The 27,941-nt window shown below is 50.2% G+C and overlaps 1 protein-coding gene and 1 long non-coding RNA gene across 3 annotated transcripts in view; one reads left to right on the top strand and one right to left on the bottom strand.

Annotated features, from left to right (window-relative positions):
• Positions 1-27,941, top strand: part of IQSEC1 (IQ motif and Sec7 domain ArfGEF 1) — a 397,805-nt gene that overhangs the window by 145,609 nt on the left and 224,255 nt on the right. The window lies entirely within an intron of this gene.
• On the bottom strand, positions 506-24,529 carry LOC129058425 (uncharacterized). The gene is made up of 3 exons (XR_008523492.1): positions 24,091-24,529; positions 1,564-1,735; positions 506-806 (listed from the first exon to the last, which is right to left on the bottom strand). It is a non-coding gene; the product is annotated as an uncharacterized LOC129058425 (long non-coding RNA).

Genomic DNA, 27,941 nt, shown 5'->3' with positions numbered 1-27,941 from the left:
CTTGTGGCTGACAAGGTCACTCAGACAGGGGAGGATCTGGGCCCTTCTATGGCTACATGAACCCCAGACTGTAAGTTCCTGTGCGGTTGCCTGATGCTGCTGCTGCTGCCAAAAATCTCCTTTGGGGTGTTTGTGCATCCTGGCTCTCCCAGCTCTGACAGTCAAGTTTGGGCCTCTGAACGAGAAGTCACAGGGAGGGGAGGAGAAGATGAAGTGACGGTTCCATGGAGCCCATCCATCATCCACCTCCCTGTCCTTCCCCTTTCCTCTCCGTCTTTCTCTAATGTCTTTCTCTGTCGCACCTGAAATTGGCAGCATTTTCCAGGAAGAACACAGACCCCTGATATGTAGGTCGAGGAGGGGAGGGGTCCCTCTGAGGGATACCCAGTGAGGAGGCCTTTCTTTTTCTTCTGGGTGAGTCCAGTTTCTCCTCACTTGAGCATTTGGGGACATGAATGAATTCCCCTTGTCACCTGCCAGTCATTTGTCAGTCCACTCAGCAGTTCCCTCCCTCATTAATCCGTCTTCTCCCTCCCTTACTTAGCTCATGCTTTTTTGCTTTCTATTTTAAGCAAGAAGGGAGGTTTATTAGGAGAACCCAGGGAACACAAGAACAGACACAGATTGGGCACTCTGGACTCCCCGGGAGACGGCCCCACGGCTGGCAAGCTGCTGGCACGCGGCTGCTGCATTCCTCCTGCCATCCTGGGCCGCACATCTCTCGTCTGCTACCCTGTGCACATCGAGGCTGCCTCTTGTCTTTAAATCCATCAATGCTTCTCCATTTCCATTGCTCTGATCCTAGTCTAAAGTTGTGTCCTTTATTTTTTCATGGAAAACCAAATTGGCTTCCTCATTTTTCTCCCCAAGTCCACTCACTCCTGCCCAGTTTCAATTTGTTGTTCTCCTCACTAGGATCAGAGTGATTGGTAAGGCATGGAAAACATAGTCAGCGGATTTTCCGTGCTCGTCGGAAATAAACATCAAACGCTCGACTGTGGAGTGAGCGGAATTACTGCGTGCCCTCAGTGCCCTTCATCGTGGTGCCCTCCCTGTCAGAGGGTCGGGCCGCCCTGCCTCTTGTTGCCTTCAGGCAAGGCAGAGGGTTGGCTGGTGACAAGTGAGAGGGGCACAGGCGCACACTGTGACACCAGCGCTGGCAGGACACTCTTCCTTTCCTACCGCTGTGACAAAGGCAGAGGTCCAGTAGAGCCTGCTCCGTCAGCCTAAGTCCAGACCCAGGGGAGGGTTGGATGCGGAACAGAGCCACAGTGGCATGAAGCAGGGGAGACAGCACCTCCAGACCAGCCCTGCACCCCTGAGGTCAGCCCTGCAACGTGGGGCTCATCTGTCACTCGGCATCACTCCCTGTGCTGGGGCGTGCATGGTCTCTCAGCTCTTGCTTATTGCCCCATCTCTGTCTGGGCACCCCCTGGCCTTTGGTAGCAACACAAACTGCTCTCTCCCACATTGATCACTTCTCCATGGGAATCCCCCTTGTTAAGAATTTCCTTACACCCTCTTGCCCAGTTCACACTCCTCAGCAGTGAGATCCCAGCTTACCTGTGAAGTTCTTAGGAAAGGATGGTCTGGCCTATGTTCAGGGAGCCTCAGATTCACTTTCTTTGTCATCATTTGTCTTTCACTAAACTATGATTTCCATGAAGACAGACACCAGATATGTAGCTCAGGCTTCTTTGAATCCCTGCTCCATTGCCACTATGTGTCAGGTGCCCTGCAAAAAGGAGGAGGTGACAGCGTGAATCTGCCATGAGCCCTGCTCTCACAAACTTGTCCCTTGGTAGGGGACTGAGACATGCAAGCAGCAGAATCTGAACCCACTGTGTGTTGAGCAGGTCATGAGGATAAGCGATGCCAGGCAGAGGGAAGGCGAGGAAGACTTCCTGGAGGAGGGAGTGTCTGAGCGGGTTGGAAGGAGGTATTAGAATCTTCCAGGTGGGGAGCTTGCTGGGGTGAGGTGGGTTGGAGTGGGTGGTTGTAGAGCAAGAAGACAGGCTTGAAAGAGTTGGAGCTCAGGAGCAGCTGGGAGCAGAGTGAGCCTCCAACACCTTTGTTCCTGAGAATCTGAGCAATCTTGTTTTTATGTCTTTGCAAGTGCAAAGTGGCCTGTGGTGTTTGCCTCTAGGAATTTGTGCATGGTGAGGATAATGGCAGGGTTCTCTAGGCCCTGCCATACCGTGGGTGTCCATGGCACACTCTAATCTGGCCCACATGGCCCCAGGTGCATTGTAGGCAGATGCTGGGGCTTTGTTTCCGGGAGAAGTGCCAGGAGACGCCCTTGTTTCCACTCTGCTCATTTGAGACTTGCCTTAAGGTCCTGTCCTTATTTTCTAAGAAACTCACAGTTTTTTCTAGTAACCAAGACTTCTGAGAACAGAGCCCCAGCTGTCATTTAAAATTTTCAAAAAACGAATAAAAGGGAAGACAGATGAATCACCGCAAACACCCTGTCACCAGATGTAATGTCTCTCGATATGACCTTGTTATCAAAATAATTGGCAGTAGCAGGATGAGACCTGCAGGTACCGCTGTTTAGTGATTAGGAACTGTGGCCCCTCAGGGGTCTTCTGCCTTAGGGAGGGAAGTGTGTCCACCCAGGAGTGTGGTTTCAAGGACCTGATGGAACATGCCGGATCTTCCTAGCCCTTTGGATTCACCAGACTGTGCCCTACAATGAGTCTTTTTCTGTCTCTTATAGAGAGGAAATTACAGACTCCAGAGGGGAACTTTTTGTTACAAAATAATCTATAAAGCAATGCAAGTGTCAAAATAGGCTGGGCCACAGGCAAGCCAGGGAGGCAGGCCCAGGGAGGCTCTGCCATGGGAAGGAGGCAGTGATGCTGAAGAATCACTTAGCCCACGAGGCCCTTGAGTTTCTCGTTGTTAAAATGGCTAGCGAAGTGCTGTCCTCTGCCTACTTCACTGGCTGGGGCAAATGGAATCAGCTGAGGGTGCTTGGGAAAGCCATTTATTCCATGGGACCCTTGCTGTCACTCCTGATGCTACTATCATTCCCATGCTGGTTGTGAGGCAGACACTGAGGGCTCCCAGAACTGTGGGGGCAGAGCCCCAGAGCCTGGCCCAAGCCCAGCAGGCCAGTCTCCATCAGAAAGCTAAGCTCTGTGCCATGAACATCTGGAGGGGGCAGTTGCTTCCTACCAGAGAGGAAGGTAGCTGGGGCAGGGGCAACAAGGAAGGTTCTTCCCAGCTGGGACCAGGAGGGGAAGGAAGGTGGCTCACAAGCAGAGGGGGCACACAGCAAGGGCAGGAAAGGAGGCCTGACTGCAAAGGGAGTGGAAGGCATACAGTCAGTTCTGCTGCCCAGCAGAAGCGGAGCCTTCCTGGGGGTGACCGGCTGCACAAGGTCATGGTGGCACAATAGGGCCATTTCCTGTGCTGCCCCTGAACTAGAGGGTGATCATGGGCCCCTGCCTGGCCTCTGTGTTAGTCGAGCTATTTCCAAGTACAGCGAAGCTGCTGGGAGCCTGGCAGCATAGGACTACCAGGAGCCTACTCACCCACCTGGTGGGAGTAGGACAGCCTGGACAGATAGTGGGCGAGCAGCAAGGGGCCGGGCCGGCTTCAGGTGACTGGAGGCTGCAGGGGTGGGTGTTGCAGAAGCTGAGGCTCCACACGGGGCATCAGGGTCTCCGGCCCAGGTGGGGTTCCAAGGCCAGCCGCTCCTCTCGGGAGGCACCGAGATACCTAGGGCCTGCTTGCCAGGCTTCCAATCCCCCAGGTCCAAAGTGGAGGGACTTTCCACTCGGTAAGTAGGTTCATTTAGCGTGCCTTGTCTTGTCGACCAGCTGGCAGCCTCCAGTGGCAAGCCGAGGACTCTAAAGCTGCTTGTGTACTTGTGAGAGAGAGTGCTGTGCCTATCAGCCAGGGCGTGAGGAAGGCAAGACTTGTGGGAGGAGTGCCAGCCATTTGTCATCCCCAGTATGATCCCCTCTCGTTTTTCATATGGAGAAACTGAGGCTCAGAGGGAGGAGTGCCCTCATCTGGGTTCAGGTCTCTGCCTGTGTCTCTGGCCACTGCACGCCCTCTGGCTTCCAACTGTGACACATTGTTAGAACAGCTGCGAGTGACAGAATTCACACACATACTGGGTCTGTCTAGTGGTCAGACACCATGGTCCTCCTCTTTTTTTCTTTGCACATATCTTCAGATATTTAATGTGTTCTGCATATTATATGTGCATTTTATTATTATTATTATTTTTAGAGATGGGTCTCACCATGTTGCCAGGCTGGAGCGCAGTGGCTGTTCACAGGTATGATCATAGCTGGCTGCAGGCTTCAACTCCTGGGCTCAAGCGATCCTCCCACCTCAGCCTCCTGAGTAGCTGGGACCACAGGCACAGGCCACTGTGCCCCTTCTTTGTGCATTTCAAAGGATAATAAAATAATGATTATCTGTGAGCCTACCATTTAACTCCAGAAGGGGAACATTCCCAATGATTTGCACCCGTGTGTTTGCGACTTCTCCTACTCCAGATATCACCATAACCTGGAATCTTGTGTTTGTCATTCTGTTGCTCACAGGTTACTGCAGATGTTGAGATGATATAGTGTTTCATTTGTTGATGAGTTTTATGGAAATGGTGTACCATATGCAGCCTTCTAAGATTGGCATTTTCCACCTAACATTGTATTGTTTCTAAGCTTTATCCATGCTGTTGTGTGCAGCCATAGTTTATTTTCGCTGATGTGAAAATAAATTGTGTCAATATTCTACAGTTTATTTTTGCATTCTCCTGTCAGGGCATGTTTGGGTCATTCCATTTATTTTCTATTATTAACAATGCTGCTGTGAGATTTTCTCCTATCTGCTTTGTGTGTTGGCCAAGAGTGGACCTGCAGGATTATAGGTATGTGAATGGTCAACCTAACAAGAAAATGACAAAATGATTTTCTTTTGAGATAGGGTCTCACTCTGTTGCCCAGGCTGGAGTGCAGTGGCAGGATCATGGCTCATTGCAGCCTCAAACTCCTGGGCTAAAGCGATCCTCCTGCCTCAGCCTCCCGAATACAGGGACCACAGGCATGTGCCACTATGCCCAACTGATTTTTCATTTTATTTAGAGACAGGGGTCTCACTATGTTGCCCAGGCTGGTCTTGAACTCCTGGCGCCAAATGTTCCTCCTACTTTGGCCTCCCAGAGTGCTGGGATTACAGGCATGAGCCACTGCACCCGGCCCCAGAATGATTTTTAAAGTGGTCCTTCCAGCTTATACTCTCATTGCCAGTACTTCCGTATTCCACCCGATCTACATGCACTCAAACCCTGGGTCCTGTGAGATGTCTCATTTTTGTCCTTCTGGTGGAATCACCCACATCTCTTTAAGATCCTGCTTGGCATTTCTCTGCTGCCTCGGGAGGTGGCGCATCCTTGCCTAGGTCATTTGCTGTCCCTGTTTCCTCCTCTAGGAAATGCCCGATTAGCCTTTGTAATCTGCTTCTCCTTTTCTGTGGACACATGCGAGCTCTGTCTGTATCCTGGATCCGCCTCCTTTGTAGGTCTCGCTTATTCCAGGCGTCTCCTTCCTGGGTGTGGTTTGTCTTTTACATTCTTCCTCGTGTCTGGTAAATAGGAATGCCCATTTCACTGTAGTCAGATCTACCAGTTGTTTAATGCTTGGTAGGCTTTTTGTTTCTCATTTAAGGAATCATTCCCAGCCCCAATTTGGAAAGATAGTTCCCTGTATTTTCTTCTAGAGGTTTTAAGGTTTTCCCGTTCACATGTAGGTCCTCAGTGTCTGCAGCCGGCTGGGGTGTGGTGTGAGTCGGGTGACCTTCATTTCCCACGCGGACACACAGTTGTCCTTGCATCAGTCTCAGCCGGAGAAGCCTTTGTGAAATCCTCAGTCCCAAGGCCCTCACGTTGTTGGCTTGAAAGCGCCCTCAGCCAAGCTTCTATTCTGTGTCTTCTCCCTCCCCTGCTTTTTCCATGGCACTCACTGGTGTGCGTGTCCCGCAGGCGGCCCCGTGGGGCGTCCCATGGCCAGGACATGCAAGCTTGGAGGAGGGCTGGGTCTGCACCGCCCAGCAGGGTGGCCTCACTGTCCCACGCAGCAGAGTCCCGCATGAGAGTCTAACTGGGAGTCCTGGGGCAGGGCCTGCGCTTCTCCTCTCATGTCCACGACACTAGGCACGGGGTCTGCGCACAGGAGGATGAACGGAGACCTGGCTCCTGGGGCTGGCAGCAGAGGAATTGGGCCCCTGACAGCCTTCCCATCCCCCTCCAGTGGCTCTGCTGGCCGACCCAGAGGCCCTGTAACCCGTTCCTCCTAAAGGCCTGAGGAGCATGTGCTGCGGCTGCTCTCAATCCCTGTCTTGTCCCCTCCAGTGTCCTGTGCACAGTGAGGTGTCTGTGTCGAAGAGACCCCCTTCTCTCCACCCACTCCGGCTCCTTGCCTGGGAGCCCACTGGAGAGCTCTGGGGCTGCGTCCCGATTCCCTCAAGCCTGGAACCGGGAGAGCCCTGTCTTCACCAGAAAAGGTCCATCCCTGTCCCAGGGGCACCAGAGCTGTGGCCTCTGATCGCAGCCCAGCCCATGTCACCTCCTGGGCCCTGGCCTCACCCCTGACCCCAGGCCTTTTCCCAGAGGAGAGGTGGCTGCCCCTCCCTGGCCCATGTAGCAGTAGCAGGCACTGGCTCCAGCCCTCTGGCATCTCGCCTAGTCCAGCCGCATCTAGCTCCCAGGCTCCACTCCTGAGCCCCACCCATAGGGCCAGTGTGGCCTGAGTTCCCAGGACAATCCCTTCAGACCATGAGTGTGGCTCAGTCCCTTACCCTGTGACAGTAATGGCCATGACAAGGACAACCTCCTTGAACTGCGCTTATGAGGCCCCAGGCACAGGTTTGAGCACCCCAAGGAGTCTGCTCAGGCCTATAAGGCAGCCGGCATTCACATGCCTATCCTGCAGATGAGGAAACCGAGGCTCAGAGTGGGGAAGTCATCTGCTCAGGCTCCCTCAGCAGACCCCTGCATGCACAGTGCTTACCACAACACGACGCAATTCCTTCTGACCCTGACCAGGCCCGAGCTCTGCCTCCTGGGGAATGGTCAGATTCCCCAGTCCTCATGGGGTGATCCCCCTTGCAGAGTGTAGGAGAGCTCTGTCCCGAACCCTGGATTCATGGCAGGCCCGGGCCTGCCTCAGTCTCTCTGACCCCAAGAGGACACTCTCCCAGGTTCTGAGGCTGGGCTAGGCCAGCTGTGGGGACTCTTGACTGCTTCAGGGAGGTCCCAGCTCCCAGTTAAAGAATTTTCTCTCTTGCAAGCTGTAGCAGCCCTGAGAATGCCCTGCTGCTGGGCTGGGGCCCTCAGACGTTTTCAGACTGCAGGGCTCCTAAGTAGACCCTGCTTCCTGGAAACTCCTGCCTTTCATGGAACACACCTCTAGGGCCACCCAAGTCAAGGTATTGTTGACAAACGTCATCACTCGCATGAGGCTAGAAAGCAGTTACGCCAAAGGCCATAGATCTGGGCTCGCGCTGCGGATGCCAAGACATCAGCTTCTGAAGGTGGCTAAAGCATGTCATTGCCAACGGTGTTGCTGGCAGTTATTGGGCAGAGACAATGGTGGGCTGCTCCAGGACACCCGGGCTCCCGGTGAGCTGGCTCTGTGCCACAGAGGACCCAAGACTGGCCCTTGTCCTTACCACCCCATGCTCCTTTCAGAGTCCTCTCTGGCTCCCACGGTATGGGACCAACAGTGAGTGGAGACTCTTAGGGTAGGAGGAGTTATTCACTTCTCCTGGAGATCAAAGGTGGCTGAGAACATGGCCTGTGGGATGCCTCGTCCTGCAGCCCCTGCATATCTGGCCCCCAGCTCCAGCCCTGATGAGGGGCAACTGGCCAGGACCCTAGAGGCCGTGCCATCCACACCCTCCATCCCACGTCTCTCTAATGCTATTTGGTGCCCTGGAGAGAGATGAACTCCCTCAGCAAATGGAGGTGTGGTCTTGATACCTTTTTTCTTTCCACTGACCCATTTTCATATTTGAAAACACAGCCTTCTAATGATACCCAAAACATTTGTTGGAGGTTGCTGTAAGAAAGGCTGGCCTCCTTAGATTGACAGTCATCATGGGCCCACGGTGGTGAAGGCCAGGTGCCTTCCCGCAGCAAATGTCTACCAACCCCACTGTGTGCAGGCCCAGTGGTGGGGAAGATAGCACCTTGTCCTATGGAGGTCTCGGATCGTGGCCGCCCTGTCCTCACAGAGGTCTCACGGATCATCTCCTCCACATTCTGTTGGCCAGAGCAGGTCATGGAGCCTGCACAGATGCAAGGTGTGGGAACCAGTCCCCGCCTTTTGATGAAAAGAGCTACCAAGTCACACTGCAAAGGGCATGGGGACAGTGAGGTGGAAAAACAGGGCTGTTTATGGATAAAGCACTGTGACCCTTGTTCTCAAGGGAGATGGGACATCCAGGCAGCAAAGGGAGGAGCAAGACAGGTCCACGGCCACGGCCGTCAGCTGAAGCTGTATCTCTGCTGCCTGGAGGAAACCGGACCCCGGCACTCCAGGCCCAGGCAGAAGGTGCTCAGTCCATTTGTTCCTTTGTGACTCGGTGCCACTCTGTGATCTCGACACCCAGGTGATAGAGGTCAGTGCATATTGAAGTGTCTTTCTCTGGGATACTGATCCCCCCAAACTGCAGAGGTTGTGTGAAATGTAGAACATCCTCCAGCATTACCTCTTCCAGGAAGTCCACCAGCTGTGTGATCATCATTGGTGCCTGGGTGTCAGCCTTCTTAGTGGGAAAGGCTGGGCTTTGAGGACTAGGCTGTGTCACTGCTGGTGGGAGGAGGATTGTGGTAGAGGCCAGTGAGGTGTGGGTACTGGGTATGGAGGGGCACCATGGCACTAATGACAGCCTGGGCATAATCATGATCATGGTTTCACTGCACACTGAGGGCTGCCTTTGTGCCAGGCTGCACCCTGACCCCATTACCGGTGCCAGGTCGTGCTAACCTCACGGGATCCTCTGGAGTCACCATGGCTCCAGGAGCTCCCGTGACTGCTGTGAGTCCTCATGCACAGCTAGAAGTGGCAGCGTCACATACAAACCTGGGCTGTCCACCCAGCCCCAGAGCGACATGTTCCTAGAAGTATCTACCTGGGCATTGGGCAGTAGCCTAAACATTGGGTGAAGCCCCAGAAGGACTTCTCCAGTCTTGATGGCAGGGCTCTGGTCATAACCCGAGCCTTCTGGACATTGCTTGGGAACGTGTGCTTCCTGGAGGTGGAGGCTTTCACTCATGGTCAGCTCCATTCTTGGCCAGAACCGTTGGTGGCTGGCAGCAGGAAGGCGTGCTTCTCACCGGGGGATCTCTCTTCAGGCCGTCTGAGTGTTCACCAAGTGCCCACGTGGGTTTTCTAGGACTGACAGAATCAGCTGACATGCAGGGAGGGAGTCTCCTCCCCCAGCTCTTCACACACCTTGGGAAACAGTGATAGACTGACTCTGAGTGACCCTTCCCGCTGTCGGCCTCCATCACCACCTTCCCTGGGATGTGAGTTCTTGGTGCTCTTGATACGGTAGAGAAGCCCATGAGATCACCAGGAGAGGGGTTTCCCACTTAACAACTGTGGAGCCTGAGACTTTCATGCCTCTTCCCCTCCAGCCAGGCCCCTGGGGCCCCATCTTCTTTGTCCCAATCCATAGTCACGTCTCCTACTGTCTGATGGGGTCACGTGGCCGGGACAGGTGTTTCCCCTCAAAGTCAAGGGCGGCCACAATAGTTGCCTTCGAGACAGTCAGAAGTGGGGCCAGAAGTGGGGCCAGAAGTGGCAGCTCTCGGCATGGGTGCTGGACAGGAAAGCGACTGCTTTCTGCAGAGGAGAGTGCGGAGTGTTACTTGCCCCAGGTTCAAGGGCTAGATTGGTCTGGAGAGTCAATCAGGGACTGCCATCCATAAAGAAGAGAGAATTGGCCGCCATCCCTTAAGAGCAGTACTTTTCAATTGTTGGAGTCTCTGCTGCCTGAGTTCTGACTTACCCAAAATAAATATTACTAGCACTTGAAAAAGCAAGCCAGCAGGGGTCAGTGACTGTCAACGTGGAGCAGTCTTTACCCAGCCACAGTGCAGGAGCAACACCTCCACCATCTTCCCATGCACACGAGACACAGCACTAGGGCAGGAGGGAGGACGTTGAAGGGTCTTCACTGAGTCTTCAGGATGGGCCTCCACTGGGGCCCATGGTGAGCTAAGCCAGAGGCTAAGACTGCTCCATGCCCCAACCCTCCCTGCCAGCTGGGCCATCAGTGCTGCCCGTCGGGCTGGGCCAAGCAGCATCCCCTTGGGGAGAAAGTTTAAAGCATTTGCAGTTTATAGTTGTCTGTTGTATTTAGAAACCCGAGCATCCCAGAGTCATAAATTACCTTGAACTAGTTTGCTAACCCCCGTGTGACTTGGTGCAACCGCTCTTCAAAGGCGGCCAATTATATAACTGGCTGTGTGCAGCAGTGCCCCTTCAGCAAGGTCAGGGCAGAGCCGGGCCTGGCAAGGGCACCTGCTGCCCTGGACCTCAGGACCAATGCAGGAAGATGCTGCAGGTTTGTTCAGTTTCTGGTCTGCCTTGCTGACATTTCCATGGAAACTCACCCCCAGCAAGCAGCAAGGGTTTATGAATTATCCAGGCTGAATTCTCATTCCCAGAGCATGGTGATGGAATCTGTGCCATTTAAAAAGGGCAGAGAGTGTGATCTGGTCCAGCCACTTCTGTAGTATCCCTGCTAAGAGAACTAAGAGATCATCCAGCACCTGCTTGCACCCTTCCAGGGATGGGGAGCTCATCACTGCTGGAGACATTCCACACCAACACGAGTTAGGGTCCTCCTGCTTCCACTTCTGTCTTCTGGGACGCAGTCTGAATCCAGGAATCGAGACAGCCTGGACAGAGTGAGGGGCAGTGATGGGAATGGCCCCTCTAGCCTTTTCTCCACTGCTCCTGCCCCTCTGGGGCCAACTGGTTAGACATACGGTGTTACCTCTGTGCTTCAGGTTCATCCAGGCCATGTCGATGTTGATGTCAAATTTTAATATGAAACAATCACAAGAGAAACACATCTCATTTTCTTATCTTTAAACACAGCTTCAACGCCCTCCCTACTTCCTGTACTCATCAGAGAGGTGATCTGTGCATTCGGGGGTTGTAGTGGGGGAGATACAAGTGCAAAGGAAGTCTCCACTTGTAACATGGGATCGAGCTCAGGATGCCCTGTGTTTCCTAAAGTTTCCTGGTGAAACAAAATCCATTCAGTATTCAAAATCAGGCTTCAAACAGAATGGGGTACCTGAAACATCCATGTGGACAAGATGCATGGAACAAGTTTTCAAGACCCTGAACATCAGACAATGAATCCCTGAGAGGTAGGAAATGAACAAGGTGATCTGGACGATTTGCCCAGCATCTGCCTTAGGGGAGTGTCCAGGTCACAGCTCAGAGAGGGGGAAGCCAGGCAAGGCCCAGAGAACTCTGAGTTGAGGAGCTGCTGCTCAAAGTCTGGGAACACTAAGGCAGCTGGAGTTGCCTTGAAACAAGCCTGGGAGAGGACACACTGCACAGAGCTCGGGGACTCTGCACACTGCCCCTGAGTATTCAGCCGAGTACTGCCCAGCTCGTGAGCGTGAGAAAACTGCCAGAGGCTGGGGATCTTTTGGGCTGACTATCCAAAAGAAATCAGAGGACTCAGTGCCTGGCCCTCAAAAACAGAGGGAAAAGTGCTTATTGTCACCAGCCAGACTGGAAAACCTCACGATTCATAAAATGCTGGTTAAAGCATTCTGAAAGTCTTGCCCTAGTAGTGGAAACAATTAGCTCCAGACTGAGCACTGCTTGGGACCCACCTAACAAGCTTAAAAACAAGCCCCTAAGGATCAGATAGTTTCCATGCAACTTCACTGTGTCTCACGACAAAGCTCAAAAAGACTTAGAGGAATACAAAAATATCTAGCAAGGTAGAACGTACAGTGTCTGGCATCCAGTGAACAGTTTTCAGAAATGAAAAGAAGCAAGAAAATATTACCCACATAAAGAGAAAAATTGATTAATCAAAACTGACTCAAAACAGACACTGATGCTAGAAGTAGCAGAAAAGGCCACTAATATAGCAATTATAACTATATTCCATATCCAAATCAAAATTCTAGAGATTAAAACTACAATGGGACCATTATAGATATTCAAACAATCTAAAAGAAGGCAGAAAAAGAGCAAAAATGGAACAAAAAACCAGTGGGACAGAAAGAATAGAAATAGATTTAAAACTTGCCTGGCTGCAGTGCACACCTATAATCCTTGCACTTTGGGGGGCTGACGCAGGAAGATCACCTGAGGTCAGGAGTTCGAGACCAGCCTGGCCAACATGGTGAAACCATGTCTCTACTAAAAATACAAAAGTTAGCCACACGTGTTTGGCATACACCTGTATCCCAGCTACTCGGTAGGCTGAGGCACAAGAATCGCTTGAACCTAGGAGCTACAGGTTGCAGTGAGCTGAGATCGTGCCACTGCACGCCAGTCTGGACGACAAAGTGAGGCTCAGTATCAAAAAAAAAAAAAAAAAAAACATAGATTTAAACCTAAACATTTCAATAACCACATTAAATACAAATTGTCTACCCCTATTAAAAGGCAGTGAGCTCCCCCTCCCCCCCTCCCCCTCCCCCCTCCCCCTCTCCTTTCTCCGGTCTCCCTCTCCTTTTTTCGGTCTCCCTCTGTTGCCGAAGCCGGACTGTACTGCCCTGATCTCGGCTTGCTGCAACCTCCCTGCCTGGGGCTCCTGTGATTCTCCTGCCTCGGCCTGCCGAGTGCCTGGGATTGCAGGCGCGCGCCGCCACACCTGACTGGTTTTTGTGTTTTTGGTGGAGACGGGGTTTCGCCGTGTTGACCAGGCTGGTCTCCAGCTCCTGGCCTCGAGTGATCTGCCCGCCTCGGCCTCCGAGGTGCTGGGATTGCAGAGGGAGTCTCGCTCACTCAGTGCTCAATGTTGCTCAGGCTGGAGTGCAGTGGCGTGATCTCAGCTCGCTGCAACCTCCACCTCCCAGCCGCCTGCCTTGGCCTCCTAAAGTGCTAAGATTACAGCCTCCGCCCCACCGCCACCCCGACTAGGAAGTGAGGAGCCCCTCTGCCCGGCCGCCCGGTCTGGGATGTGAGGAGCGCCTCTGCCCAGCCGCCATCCCATATAGGAATTGAGGAGCGTCTCTGCCCGGTCGCCCCGTCTGGGAGGTGAGGAGCACCTCTGCCCGGTCGCCCCGTCTGGGAGGTGAGGAGCGCCTCTGCCCGGCCGCCACCCCGTCTGGGAGGAAGTGAGGAGGACCTCTGCCCGGCCGCCCCATCTGGGATGTGAGGAGCGCCTCTGCCGGGCCGCCCCCTCTGGGAAGTGAGGAGCGCCTCTGCCCGGCCGCCCTGTCTGGGAGGTGAGGAGCGCCTCTGCCTGGCTGCCACCCCGTCTGGGAGGAACTGAGGAGCGCCTCTGCCCGGCCGCCCCGTCTGGGAGGTGAGGAGCGCCTCTGCCCGGCCGCCCCGTCTGGGAAGTGAGGAGCGCCTCTGCCAGGCCGCCCTTTCTGGGAGGTGAGGAGCGCCTCTGCCCGGCCGCCCTGTCTGGGAGGTGTACCCAACAGCTCCAAAGAGACAGTGACCATCGGGAGCGGGCCATGAGGACGATGGCGGTTTTGTTGAAAAGAAGGGGGGGAAGTGTGGGGAAAGGAAGGAGAGATCAGATTGTTGCTGTGTCTGTGTAGAAAGAGGTGGGTATAGGAGACTCCATTTTGTTCTGACTAGGAGAAATTCTTCTGCCTTGGGATGCTGTTGATCTATGGCCTTTCCCCCAGCCCCGTGCTCTCTGAAACATGTGCTGTGTCAACTCAGGGTTAAATGGATTAAGGGCGGTGCAAGATGTGCTTTGTTAAACAGATGCTCGAAGGCAACATGCTCTTTAAGAGTCATCACCACTCCCTAATCTCAAGTACCCAGGGGCACAAACACTGCAGAAGGCCGCAGGGACCTCTGCCTAGGAAAACCAGAGACCTTTGTTCATGTGTTTATCTCCTGACCTTCTCTCCACTATTATCCTATGACCCTGCCATATCCCCCTCTCCCAGAAACACCCGAGAATCATCAATAAATACTTAAAAAAAAAAAAAAAAAAAAAAAGAATCAAAATTGAGGCCGGGCGTGGTGGCTCACACCTGTAGTCCCAGCACTTTGGGAGGCTGAGGCGGGCAGATCACGAGGTCAGGAGATCGAGACCATCCTGGCTAACATGGTGAAACCCTGTCTCTACTAAAAATACAAAAGATTAGCTGGATGTGATGGCGCCTGCCTGTGGTCCCAGCTGCTCGGGGGGGGGGGCTGAGGCGGGAGAATTGCTTGAGCCTGGGAGGCGGAGGTTGCGGTGAGCCAAGATCGCACCACTGCACTCCAGCCTGGGTTACAGAGTGAGACTCTGTCTCAAAAAAAAAAAAAAAGAATCAAAATTGAATCACTTGTGTTAAAAATTCTCACAAATGGAGCTGGGGAAGGTTCTCATGCACAAATGCCTGATAACGAGAACTATTAGAAAAGAATCTGCAAAAACCACAATCTTTTACAAAGGCCATTGCAAACTTACACAAAAAAATACTTTTGTGAGGACATCTGCCAGAAACTGCCTGTCCAACTTGGGACTGGTGCCACTAGTGTTATTGATCCTTGTAGCCAAGGATAATTGGTTCAAAACAATTATGTAATCCCTCTCTTTTATCCTTTAAAAATCTTTATCTTCCTTTACCTCCCTGAATATGCACGTTTACTATGGCATGTGTATTCCCATTGCAATGCCCATTCCCAAATAAATATGATATAATTAAAAAAAAAAAAAAAGGCAGTGACTTTTAGGTTAGGTTTTTTTTTTAAGTAAGAACCACTTTTTAAATATAAAGTACAAGTATGTTTAAAAAAATAGAAAAATATGCCATACTAACACTAATGAAAAGAAAATTGGAATGGCTATATTAATATCAAAGTAGGTTTCAGAAATATTTGGAATATTTAGAATGTTACTAGGAATAAAGAAGGTCACTCTATAATCAAGGGGTCAATTTATAAAAATAAAAATTGCAGTCCTAAAGTTAGAACACACTCAAAATACATGAAGGAAAAATTGATAGGACAGCAAAGAGAAATAGACAAATACAAAATTATGGTTTGAGATTTCACCTTCCTTCCTTCCTTCCTTCCTTCCTTCCTTCCTTCCTTCCTTCCTTCCTTCCCTTCCTTCCTTTCCTTCCTTCCTTCCCTCCTTCTTTTCTTTCTCTCTCTCTTTCTTTCCTTCTTTCTCTCCTTCCTTCCTTTATTGCTTCTTTTTCTTTTTCTTTTTTTTTTTTTTTGACACATGGTCTCATTCTGTCATCTAAGCTGGAAGCAATTCTCAGTCTCAAGCAATCTTCCCACCTCAACCTCCAGCATAGCTGGGACTACAGGCATGCGCCACCATGCCTGCCTAATTTTTGTATTATTATTAGTATTATTATTTTTTGTAGAGATAGGGTTTCACCATGTTTCCCAGGCTGATTTCAAACTCCTGGGCTCAAAGTGATCCACCTGCCTCAGCCTCCCAAAGTGTTGGGATTACAGGCATGAGCCACTGCACCCAGCCAGTGCCCCTCTTTCAGTACATGACGGGACAAGTAGCCTTGATATATGGATAGGATATAGAAGACTTTAACAACACTGTCAACCAACTTAACCTGATTAACACTCTACCTAACAAGAGCAACATACATTCTTCTCCAGTGCACCTGGAAAGTTTACCAAGATATGCCAAATTCTATACGATAAATCTCAATATATTTAAAAGGATTCAAGTCACACAAAGTATGTGCACTGACCACAATGGAATTAAAAGAGAAATATTTGGAAAATAAGCAACACATTTCTTTATTTCTTTTTTTTTTTTTTTTTTTGACAGTCTCGTTCTGTCGCTCAGGCTGCAGTGCAGTGGCACAATCTCGGTTCACTGCAACTTCTGCTTCCTGGGCTTAAGCGATTCTCCTATCTTAGCCTTCCGAGTAGTGCGCGCCACCACGCCTGGCTAATTTTTGTATTTTTAGTAGAGGCGGGGTTTCACCATGCTGGCCAGGCTGGTCTCGAACTCCTGACCTCGTAATCCGCCGCCCTCGGCCTCCCAAAGTGCTGTGATTATTGGCGTGAGCCACTGCGCCCAGCCAAACAATACATTTCTAAATAACCCTTTGGTCCAAGAAGAAATCAAAATAAAGTCTTCTGAACTGAATGATAATTTTAAAAAGTCTATAAAAATTCATAAGATGTGGCCAGGCGCAGTGGCTCACGCCTGTAACCCCAGCACTTTGGGAGGCTGAGGCGGGTGGATCACGAGGTCAGGAGATTGAGACCATCCAAGCTAACACGGTGAAACCCTGTCTCTACTAAAAACACACAAAAAACTAGCCGGGCATGGTGTCGGGCACCTGTAGTCCCAGCTACTCGGGAGGCTGAGGCAGGAGAATGGCATGAATCTGGGAGGCGGAGCTTGCAATGAGCTGAGATGGTGTCACTGCATTCCAGCCTGGGCAACAGAACGAGACTCTGTCTCAGAAAAAAAAAAAAAAAAAAAAAAAAAAATCACAAGATGTTACTAAAGCAGTACATAGGAGAAAACAGAGCACTAAATGCTAATATTAGAAAAGAAAAAAGATCTCAGATCAATGAACCTAGATTTCACCTTAAAAATTGTTTTGTTTTTAAGAACAAATTAAACCCAAAGGACGAAGAAAAATGTCAGTGTGGAAATTAATGAAATGAAAAACAGAAAAACCATACTGACGATCAATGAAACCAAACCTGATTCTTTGAGAAGACCAGTGAAAGTAATAACTCTGTGGTCAGACTGATCCAGAAGAAAACAAGAAAAGACACAAATTACCAATACCAGGAATGAGAACAGTGACACTGCTACAGATTCTGCAGGTAATTGAAGTATAATAATGGAGTATTATGAACAACTTTATGCCATTAAACAACAACAACAAAAACTTAGAGGAAATGTACAAACTTCTGGAAAGACACAAACTAACAAAGCTCACTCAATAGTAAATAGATAGCCTAAACAGCTTTATATCAATCAAAGAAATTGAAATTGTAGTTAAAATTTTTACAATGAAAACTCCAGGCTTCAATGGTTTTACTGGTGAACTCCATCAAACATTTAAAGAATAAATAATACCAATTCTACACAAACTCTTCCAGAAAATTGAAAAGGAGAGAATATTTCCCAACTCATTCTATGATGTCTGCTTTATCCTAATACCAAAATTGGACAAAGCTAGAACAAGAAAATAAAACTGCAGACTTGAATTCCTCATCAACCTAGATTAACATTTCTTTTTTTTTTTGAGACCGAGTCTTGCTCTATCGCCCAGGCTGGAGTGCAGTGGTGCAATCTCGGCTCACTGCAACCTCCGCCTCCCAGGTTCAAGCGATTCTCCTGCCCCAGCCTCTTGAGTAGCTGGGATTACAGGCCCCCACCACCACGCCCGGCTCTTTTTTTTTTTTTTTTCTGTATTTTTAGTAGAAACGAGGTTTCACCATGTTAGCCAGGATGGTCTCGATCTCCTGACCTTGTGATCCGCCCGCCTTGGCCTCCCAAAGTGCTGGGATTACAGGTGTGAGCCACTGCGCCCGGCTAGATGTAACATTTCTAAGCAAAATATTTGCATATCTAATCCATCAATATATAAAAAAATTACACTGCAACTAAGTGGCATTTATTCCAGACATGCAAGGCTAGTTCAGTATTCAAAATTAATGTAGCCCACTGTCTCAACAGGCTAAAGGAGAGACATCATATGATTGATTATATCTATGACACAGGAAAATTTAATGCCTATGCATGATTAAGAAAACTCTCAGGAAAAAAACATGGGAATAAAGGGGAACTTCCTCAACTTTATAAAGGACATCTACAAAAAACCTACTGATAGCATCATTAGTATTAAAGATGACAGACTGAACACTTTCTCCCGAAGATTGGGAACAAGGCAAGAATGTCTCTCTCTACTGTGATTCAACATATCACTGGAACTTCTAGACAGAGCAGTAAGTCAAGAAAGGCAACAAAAGTCATACAGATTGGAAAGAAAGAAATAAAACTGTCCCTATTTTCAGATAACACAATTATCTACATTGAAAATCCCATAGAATCTATAAATAATGATTACCAGAAAAAAAGAATGAGTTCAGCAAAATAGGAGGATTTGTGATCAACACACACAAACAAAATCAATTGCATTTCTGTATAACAACAGCAAAAATTTGGAAATCAAAATTTAAAACATATACCATTTATAATTGTTTCAAAGAAAATTAGATTCTTCTGCATAAATCTAACAAAACATGTACAGAATCTGTATACTGAAAACATATGGGATTTGTATATGTAAAAATGCAGATGAAAGAAAGAAAAGACAATATAACTAAATGGAAAGACATACCATGTTCGTGGATTGGAAAACTCAATATGGTGAAGATGTCATTTCTCCCCAAATTGATCTTTAGGCTTAATGCAGTTCCTATCAGAATCCAAGCAAGGAGTTTTGTCTTTGATTTTGTCTCTCTAGACATACATAAGCTTATTACAAATGTATCCAGAAAGGCAAACGACCTAGAATAGCTTAAAACAATTTAAAAAAAAGAAAAATAAAGTAGGAGGACTCACTCTACCTGATGTTAAGACTTAATATATAGCTACAATAATCAAGACAGTATGATATTGGCAGAAGGACAGATACATGGATCAATGGAATAGAATAGAGAGCTCTGGTTTTTTTTTGGTTTTTTTTTGTTTTTTTTGAGACAGAGTTTCATTCTTGTTGCTTAGGCTGGAGTGCAATGGCACCATCTCGGCTCACTGCAACCCCTGCCCCCAGGGTTCAAGCAATTCTCCTGCCTCAGCCTCCCAAGTAGCTGGGATTATAGGTGCCTGCCACCACACCCGGCTAATTTTTTTTATTTTTAGTAGAGGCGGGGTTTCACCATGTTAGCCAGGCTGGTCTCAAACTCCAGACCTCAGGTGATCCACCTGCCTTGGCCTCCCAAAATGCTGGGATTACAGGCGTGAGCCACTGCCCCCAGCTGAGAACTCTGAAATAGACTTACACATATAAGCCAAAGTGACTTTTAACAAAGATGCAAAAGCAATTCAATGGAGGAAAAATAACCTTTCAAACAATGATTCTGAAGCAATTTAGATATCCATAGGCCAAAAAAGTGAACCTCATACCTTATATAAAATTTAACTCAAAATGGATCATGGACTTAAAACTATAAAACTTTTAGGAAAACACAGAAAATCTTTAGGACCTAGGGCTTGGCAAAGAGGTCTTAGACTTAATACCAAAAGCATGATCTATAAAAGCAAAATATTAGACTTCATAAAAATTGAAAACTTTTGCCCTGCAAAATACTGTTAAGGGGGTGATACTCAGCATCATTGCATATTAAAGAAATGCAAATTAAAACCAAAATGGCATACTACTACATGCTGATTAGGATGGCTAAAATGAAAATGACTGACCATAAAGTTCTTGTGAAAATGTGGAGAAATGGAAACTTTCATCATCTGCTGGTGGGAATGTGAAATGGTGTAAACACCTTGGAAAACAGTTTAACAGTTTCTTAAAAGGTTAAACACACACCTACTATATGACTGAGCCATTGCACTCCTAGGTGTTTACCTGAGACAGATGAAAGCGTCTGTCCACACAGAAAACTTGCACACAAACATACTTAGCAGTGTAATTCAAGACAGCCAACAGGTGAAAGTAACGAGATACCCCTCAACGGGCTAAAGGATAAACAAGGGGTAGGACATCCGTACAGTAGAATGCTACTTGGCAATAGAGAGAAATGAACTTTGATATGCGCAGCGACTTTGATGGATCAAAAGTAATCATAACCAAGTGAAAGAAGCCAAATTACCATTGCACACCATATGATCCTGTTTATATACAAGTCTAGAAATGCAAACTAATCCTTCTAGAGGCAAGAGGGAAGGATTACAATGAGGCATGAGAGAATGTTTGAGGGCAATGGATATGTTCCATCATGAGTGTGTTTCACATGTGCCAAATATATGCTAAAGCTTATTAAACTGTACACTTTTAATATGTCCAGAGTATTGTGTGTCAATTTTACCTTGATAAAGCTGTTAAAAAACAACAACAACAACAACAAAACCGGCTTCAGGACACAAATGAAAGTTTCCCTTTAATATTGAGAATACCAAATCTCATTTTTAATTAAGACTCATGCAGTGGAGGAGGCATCTTTTTCCTCTGGTAGTCCCAGTGAGAAAATTATCACCACCCTTCCCAGGTGGCCAGGTCCCTTTTAGCAGGACCGCACTGGGAGGGGAACACCGGGCAGCCTGTGGCCCTCAGCTGGCTTTGGGTCCTCCTTGTCCCGTTGCTTTTCCTGGCCAGGGCATAGGGTGGCAGAGGTGTCTGGAGCCTACATTCCTTCTGTAACAAGTGCCAGCATGAGTAGGGCCCTTATCCTCCACCAGCGAAATTCCGGTATGGGAGATGATGCTGTTATCTCATTGTGCAGATGAGGAAATGAAACTAAGACCCAGAGCGCTGTTCAGGGACAAGGACACAGCTTCTAAGAGATTTGTACGGGATTCACCCTGGGCTGTGCAGCTCCAGAGTCTTGCTCTGCCAGCTCTGGTGGGCTGGTTCCCACACCTTCAGCACTGCCCAAGCCCCGTCCTGCCACCACCGCCTGCTCCGGGACAGACCGTGAAGGAGGGAATGCCTAGTCATTAGATGCCTTTGATTTAAGCAACAAGGCAGAGAAAGTGACCTGGGAGCAATGACAGAGAGCAGCTGGAGGGCCTCACCTGGTAGAGGTGGGGGTGGGAGGTCAGGGAAGGTTTCTCTGTGAAGGTGATGATTAAAAGGACACCTGAGGGTATGTAGACAGCCACAAAAAGAGCTGAGAAGGCACATTCCAGGCAAAGGGACTAGCAGGAGAAAAAGCCCCTAGCTGGGGATTTGCTTGGCATGTTTAAGGATGTGGAAGACAGACGATGTTATAAGGATTCAGTGGGCAAGGGTGAGGGGACGGCAGAAACCACGCTGTAGAGTTACCCAGGGGCAGTGGGAGCTGTGCACTGCTGCAGGCAGAAGGGTGGCGCCGTCTGAATTTTGTGTTAAAAGGTCCCTCCGGTTGCTGTGTGGACTGGAGAAGGAGGACAGAGATCCCTTAGGAGACCTCACTGGTGCCCTGGCCAGACATGACGGTGGCCAGGCCAGGATGGTGGCACGGAGGTGGTGAGGGCATGTGGATATGGATCAGGGACCTGCCCTCACGATAATGCTGAATGACTGCTGGCAGGTGCTGTGTGGGGCTGAAGGCAGCCACTGGGAGGAAGGCATGGCCCATGACTGAGCCAGGACAGTCTGGGGGATCCAGGAGCTCCCTTGGGACGTTTGCCCAAGAGCGTCTCTGGTCTTGGGTCTGATGGGCGGGGCCCCCGCCCCTGAGACCTTGGCCAAGTACACCACCAATAATGACAGTCCCACCAGTGCACTTTCTTGAGCTCTTAACATGTGGCAGCCTTGCCTAGCCACCACAGCATGGATATCTCTTCAATTTGCACATTGCAATCCAGTGTGTGTGGAAGGGGGTGGTGCTGTTAACATCCCCAGGTCATGGATGAACAGCTACTCTCGGCCTCTGTTTTCTGTTATCAAAGGAAGGGCTCTGAGCTCTAAGGTCACTCATAGAGATCCATGGACCGCCTTGCAGAGCAGAGCCTCAGCAATCACTGGATGTGACCTTCCTTAGAGATGAAGAAACTGAGGCTGGGGAGTAGAGAGTGACTTCCCATGGTTAACATTCTGGAGTCCTCGAATTCTCTACTTTGGAGGCACAAGCAATGTTGGTGAGCTCAGTGGGGGCACTTGTGAGCCCTAGGAAGCTGGGTCGCCCCAGCCGTTACCACTTCCTAAAGCAGCCAGGGTGCAGGTGAAGGTGACTTGGGCCCTGATGCTCTGCAGTCACTGCCACTCCCCCAGCCCCTGCAAGCTGTCTGCACTCACAGCCAGTTGCAAATGAACCCGTATACCCTGATGGAAGTCTTTTCTGTGGAACGAAGCAGTTGCTAGCTCAGGGTGCAGGCCCACACCATGCCTGCCGGTTATGACAGCAGAAGGTCAGGTTGAGTTGGCAGTGTCCCTTGGCCGCTGTTGTTCTCAAAACTGTCATACCCAGTGCAGAAATAAACAGGTGTGGCTGTGTTCCAATAAAACTTTATTTACAAAAGCAAGCCGCAGGCTAGATTTGGCTCGAGAGCCATGGTTTGCAGACCCCTGATCCACATATGCTAAATCCTGTCATAACCTAGAGTCTGTAATCAGTCTCGCCAGGCTCAGCTGAGCAGTGACAGGAGGCTGCAGGTCAGCGCAGGGCTCTGGGTTGGGAGGGAGCACAGCCAGGCTTCCATCCTTGCTTTCCCACCTTGCAGTGTGTTCCTGAGCAACCTGCTTCACCTCTCTGGGCCTCACTTTCTATAAGAAGGCTCAATCAAGGGGTGCAAACTCAGGGGTCTGCAGAGGACGCTTGGCCTTTTACCTGACAAAGGCTGGCTGGTGGCACTTGGGTACCTAAAGTTTCAGCCAATCATTTCCAGAGGCAATGCTGGCCAAATTTTCCAAAATGGCGAAGTCACAAGGCCACATTTGGACTTGGAGACCAAAGGAGGCCCTCCACATCCACATCTAAGAGCCTCCCAGTCGTATGCCCACTGGCCCAGGCCAGCCTCCCCTGTAGCCACAGGCCACCATCCCCATGGGAACTGGAAAGACCTGACTCTGCCAGCACCGGCCTTCAGTGGGGCTGTTAATGTCTTTTTATTAGAAGATGTCAGAGACAGGCTTTCCCACAGACATCATTTATAGGTTTGAAATAAATTGTGAACGGGCACAAATATTAGAAATGTATTCCCTCCCCTCGACTGGACACCTGTGTTCATTACTGCCTGGTAATAACCTTCGAAGGCCTTCCGTGTTGAGCCAAGTATCTCAAAACCAACCGATGCAAAGCCTTCTTGGCTGGATTTTATCTTAATCATTTGCTCAGCGGGTGTATTATTTGACATGTAATTGTCTTCCTCGGGGAAATTAATTTTCAGCGCTTTGAACAGTCTTCATTAAAATAGAGAGAGCCATAAATTCCAGCTCTGCCCTGGGCCTGTGGCACTCAGCACACCTCATGCAGGGAGGGCTCAGGAAGACACTCTTGGGGGCAGGGCCGGGTCACCAGCCTGTGTCCTGGGAGCGTGACCAAGACTCCTCCTCCATTAGATTGATGTGGAAGTAGCCCCTGCAGTGGCAGGGGACGGGGACGCTGCCTCCCCGTCGAGGGTCTGGAATCCTGGGTGTGTGATGGGGAGATGTGGATTTGAATCCTGGCATATCCAGTAATCACACTGTGTGACCCTGGCAAGCTTCATCACTCTCTGAGGTTCAGGGTCCTTGGCAGCAAAGTGAAGCCAATAACAGAGACCAGGTGGGATGTGTCCCTTCCCGGGGCCTGTGCCCAGCTCATTTTGAGTTTTGAGGGCATCAGGCAAGGTGTGCAGGACTTGGTGGCATGTGAGCCACACACTGCCCTTACCTCACTCCGTGTGTCTCCTGGGGTGAAGTTTAGCAAGCTCCTCATTCCCCTTCCCTCCTCCCTCCCTCCCTGCCTCCTTCATCCCCACTCCCCTCACTTCCTCCCTCCCTCTCCCTCCCTGAACAGCCAGAGGCCTAATAAAACCCAACTGCGTCCATGCCCCTCTTGTGCTCAGCACCTTCCCGTGGTTCCCTCCTCACTCAGTCAAAGACAAAGTCCTCAAGGGGCACTCGGGGCCCTGGCCACCTGCTCTGCCACTTCTCTAGCCTCGACTCTTCCTGGACGCCCTCCCTGCCCCGGGCCTTTGCAGGGGCTGTGCTCTCCGCCCATCTGGCACATTCTTCCCTGAGCACTCACGTGGCTCCATTACCTTGTGCAGGTCTTTATACGGGTGTTTTCATCTCAGGGAGGCTTTTCCCGCCCAGCTGGTGTCCAGGTTTACACTTGGCCCCGGCCCCCTCGGGGTGGGCATTGCTCTTCGCAGGGTGCGTAGTGTCTGATGGGTTTGGCTTATTATTGCCTCCTTCACTGGAAGGTGAGCTCCCTACAGGCTGGCTGAGCCAGGCCCAGTGCTGTCAGCTCCTGCCTGCCCCTGGCCGACCTCAGCTATTTCAGGTCCAGCATTGAGTTGACTTTTAATCTGGATGAAGATCCCCATTCAGCCTCCCACCGCTGTGGCCGTCCCCGAGCCCAGGGGGCAGTTCCGTAGGACTGTGCTCTGGTGTGCACCTGGCTCCCAAGGCGGCCTAGTCTGTCCCCTCAGGGCTCAGACCCCAGCCCACTGCCCCATCCTGGGGGCCGCCCTGTTGCTCCAGCGACCATGGAGCGCCTCCTTGCTGTGGTTCTGGAACTGACCTGCCCCATTCTCTCTGTTCTCTTTTGTACCTCACAGTCAGTGGCCAGGCTGCCACTCTGTCCCCCCAGCACTGGCCTTGGCCCTGGCTGTGTCCTGGCTGCCCGAGGCGTTGGCAGATGCCGTCTCAGAACACATCAATTACGGGTGCATGACTACTCAGGGCCACCACTCCAGGGGCAGAGAGCACCTTCTCCCCCACAGGCCACAGGGATGGTCCCTGTGATGCTCAAACTCCACGCCAAGCACAGGGGCATTTGGTCACATCATTCATTCATCCGCTCACTCAGCAGATAACCACCGAGCCGCTGTTCTGTGCCCAGCCCTGCCCTGGTGGGACTGGCCTCACCCCTCCCAGCCGTGGGTTCCTCACTTGGGAAAAGAGAATGACATTGGCTTCTTCATGTAGCTGGGAGGAGGAGGTGAGACAGATGTAACACAGGGCCTGACAAACTTTTTCTGTAAAGGGCCAGATGGTAACGATTTAGGCTTTGTGGGCCATGGGGTCCTGTCGTAACTACTCAGCTCTGACGATGACTCAGGCAGAGGTGCAGGCATGGCTGTGCCCCAGCAAAGTCCTGCTCACGAAAGCAGGCAGCTTCGTGGAGCGTGTGGGCAGGTACAGGAAAGGGCAGCGACTGTGATTGTCAGGACCCAGGACGATGCTGACCATACCGGCCTCCTCCAGGATAGGGAGCTGCTGAAGACTTGTGGTCAAGGGGTTGCAGGGTGCTGCTGGGGCAATAGTCAGGAGGTGACATTTAAACGGAACTGCCTCCTGTTTAAATATGTAAACGCCATTGAATCTGGGATTCCCCGAGGCCATATTTAATCCCTAATGCAGCAGGCTGAGTTCTTTGAGAGAGGAGTGCTAGGACTTAATTCATGACTAAGTTCTGCTGGGAAGCCTGGCACAGGTGACCAGTTTGGCCCTCTGTCCCCGGCCCCTCTCTGTCATGGTGAAGGATGCCTAGGCTGTGCCTCTGAGGGTACCTGGGTACAGGTGGGAGCCAAGCAGGCCTGGCGTCCTCCCTCACTACCTGGCCAGCCCGTCCTTGCTCGGCCCTCCTCCCTTGGTGCACCAGATCACTTTGCTCATTGCTCTATTCAGTCCCATCTCAGATTGCATTGTAAGTTTCCTTAATTAAATATTTAGGTCCTCCCTCTAGACTGTGAGCAGCTCCTCCTCGGGGAAGAGGAAGAATTAACACTAATCGAGTGTGTACCATGTGCAGGCCTTAGGGAGGAGTACACGGAGCCCAGAGAGGTTACTTTCCTGACTGAGGGCACACAGCTTGCGGGCAGCAGAGCAGGAATGGGACCTTTCCTCCGTCCTTGCCCTACTTGGCCCATGTCTCCCTTATGGGAGAGAGCAGGGGTGAGGAGCTCAGGCTTTGAAGTCCTGGACCGAGTGTGCCCCCTCCTACCAAGCCTCAGTTCCTCATTTTTAAACTGGGGGCAATGACAGTCACCACCCTACTGAGTGGTGCTGAGGAGCCAGAGAAGTAAGGAGGGTGAGGATGTGAGAGGGACAGAGTCTTTGTCCTGTCCCTGGGGGTCTGAAGGTCATTGCTGCTGCAGACTGCGTTCTGGCTCTGTGCAGCCTCCCCCTGGGAGAGAGCCGTTAGCAGCAAGCCATGTGCATTCAGCTCCCCAGGTGTCCCTGTGCCAGGTGAGTGCCTTCTAAGGAACATGTCTTGGAGGCCAAAAACCACTTTCTAAGCCTGCCCAGGCGAGCAGAGAGCTCTCTCTCAGTCCCTGTGGCCCACCTCAGGCATTGGCCACCTCCCAGGCAGAGCTACAGAGAACTGCAGAGATTGCCCAGGGCTGAGTGAGGCAGAGTGTGGACGGCCTTCCATTCTCACCGAGAGGGCTGTCAGAAATGCCATTCTGCCCTGGAGAAAATAGAGCCAGTGCCACATAACAAAAGCTCCATCTTATCTGGGCTTCCAGATCCACACTCTCCTGCCACCTATCCTTGGCTTCGGTGTCATCCATCACAATCGTTACATCCATAGCTGCTGCTCCTGAAGCTCCCACATGCAGCCAGGCTGACTTAGACGACACTGGGGGTCCAGAAACCATGGCCCCCAGGCCACATCCAGCCCACCGTCTGCTTTGTGTGAGTGCATGAAAGATTTCGAGTTTTATTTCCTGAACAGCATCAGTGATCACAGGAAGAAGCCAGGCTGTTGTTGGACCCGCCTAACCTTACTATGTAGCTTATTGATACCGCTCCATTAAACTGCAAAGCATGGCTGCAGCATGCAGACAGTATCAGGTCATCTCAGCTCAGCACCATCCAGCATTCATTTCCTCCAGCCAGCTCCCCTTGCTCATTCCTTCATCACCAAACTTTCTTTAAACAAATTCAGTTTTTAAATTGTTGTTGGCAGAAGCAGGTTTACAACTGAAGAAGCTTCAGCTTTGGGCTCCTCAGATCCTTGAGGCCCTTTTAATGACAGAGTTGGAGAGACAATTTCCTAACAGTGTGTTCACATGGGCATATGCTTTTTAAATTCTTATTATTTAAGAATAATAATATTCTTAAATATTATTCCAGCACTTTGGGAGGCCAAGGCGGCCTCCTTATTCTCTTATTGCTTTGTTTTTTAAGTTGTCGCAAAACATATCTAACATAAAATTTGCCATTTTCACCATTTTTTTTTTTTTTTTGAGACAGTCTCGCTTTGTTGCCAGGCTAGAGTGCAGTGGCACAATCTCGACTCACTGCAACCTCTGCCTCCCAGGTTCAAGCAATTCTCCTGCCTCAGCCTCCCGAGTAGCTGGGACTACAGGCGAGTGCCACTACGCCTAGCTAATTTTTGTATTTTTAGTAGTGAAGGGGTTTCACCATGTTGTCCAGGATGTTCTTGATCTCTTGACCTCATGACCCGCCTCCTTGGCCTCTCAAAGTGCTGGGATTACAGGCGTGAGCCACCGCCCCCGGCCCATTTTAACCATTTTTAGGTGCAATGACATTAAGTACGTTCACAATGTTGTGCAGCCAACACCACCATCCATCTCAGAACTCGTTCTTTTTTTGCAGCCGAAACTGTCTCCATTAAACAATAACTTTCTATTCCCTCCTTCCCCAGCCTTTGGCAAGCACCATTCTACTTCAGGTCTCTGAATTTGACAGCGCCAGGGACCCCATATAAACGAAATCATTCAGTATTTGTTCTTTTGTGACTGGCTGATTCCACTTAGCACAATGTCCTCAAGGTTCATCTGTGTAGTAGCCTAGGTCGGAAATCCCTTCCTTTTAAGGCTAAATAATACTCTGTTGTATATATGGACGAAATTTGTCTATCCATTCACCCATCAGTGGTCACTTTGGCTGTTTTCACCATTTGGCAACTGTGAAT

The sequence above is a fragment of the Pongo abelii genome, chromosome 2 (assembly GCF_028885655.2).
Source record: "Pongo abelii isolate AG06213 chromosome 2, NHGRI_mPonAbe1-v2.0_pri, whole genome shotgun sequence".
In the NCBI taxonomy this organism is placed as follows: domain Eukaryota; kingdom Metazoa; phylum Chordata; class Mammalia; order Primates; family Hominidae; genus Pongo; species Pongo abelii.
This window is presented reverse-complemented; position numbering and strand designations above follow the sequence as displayed.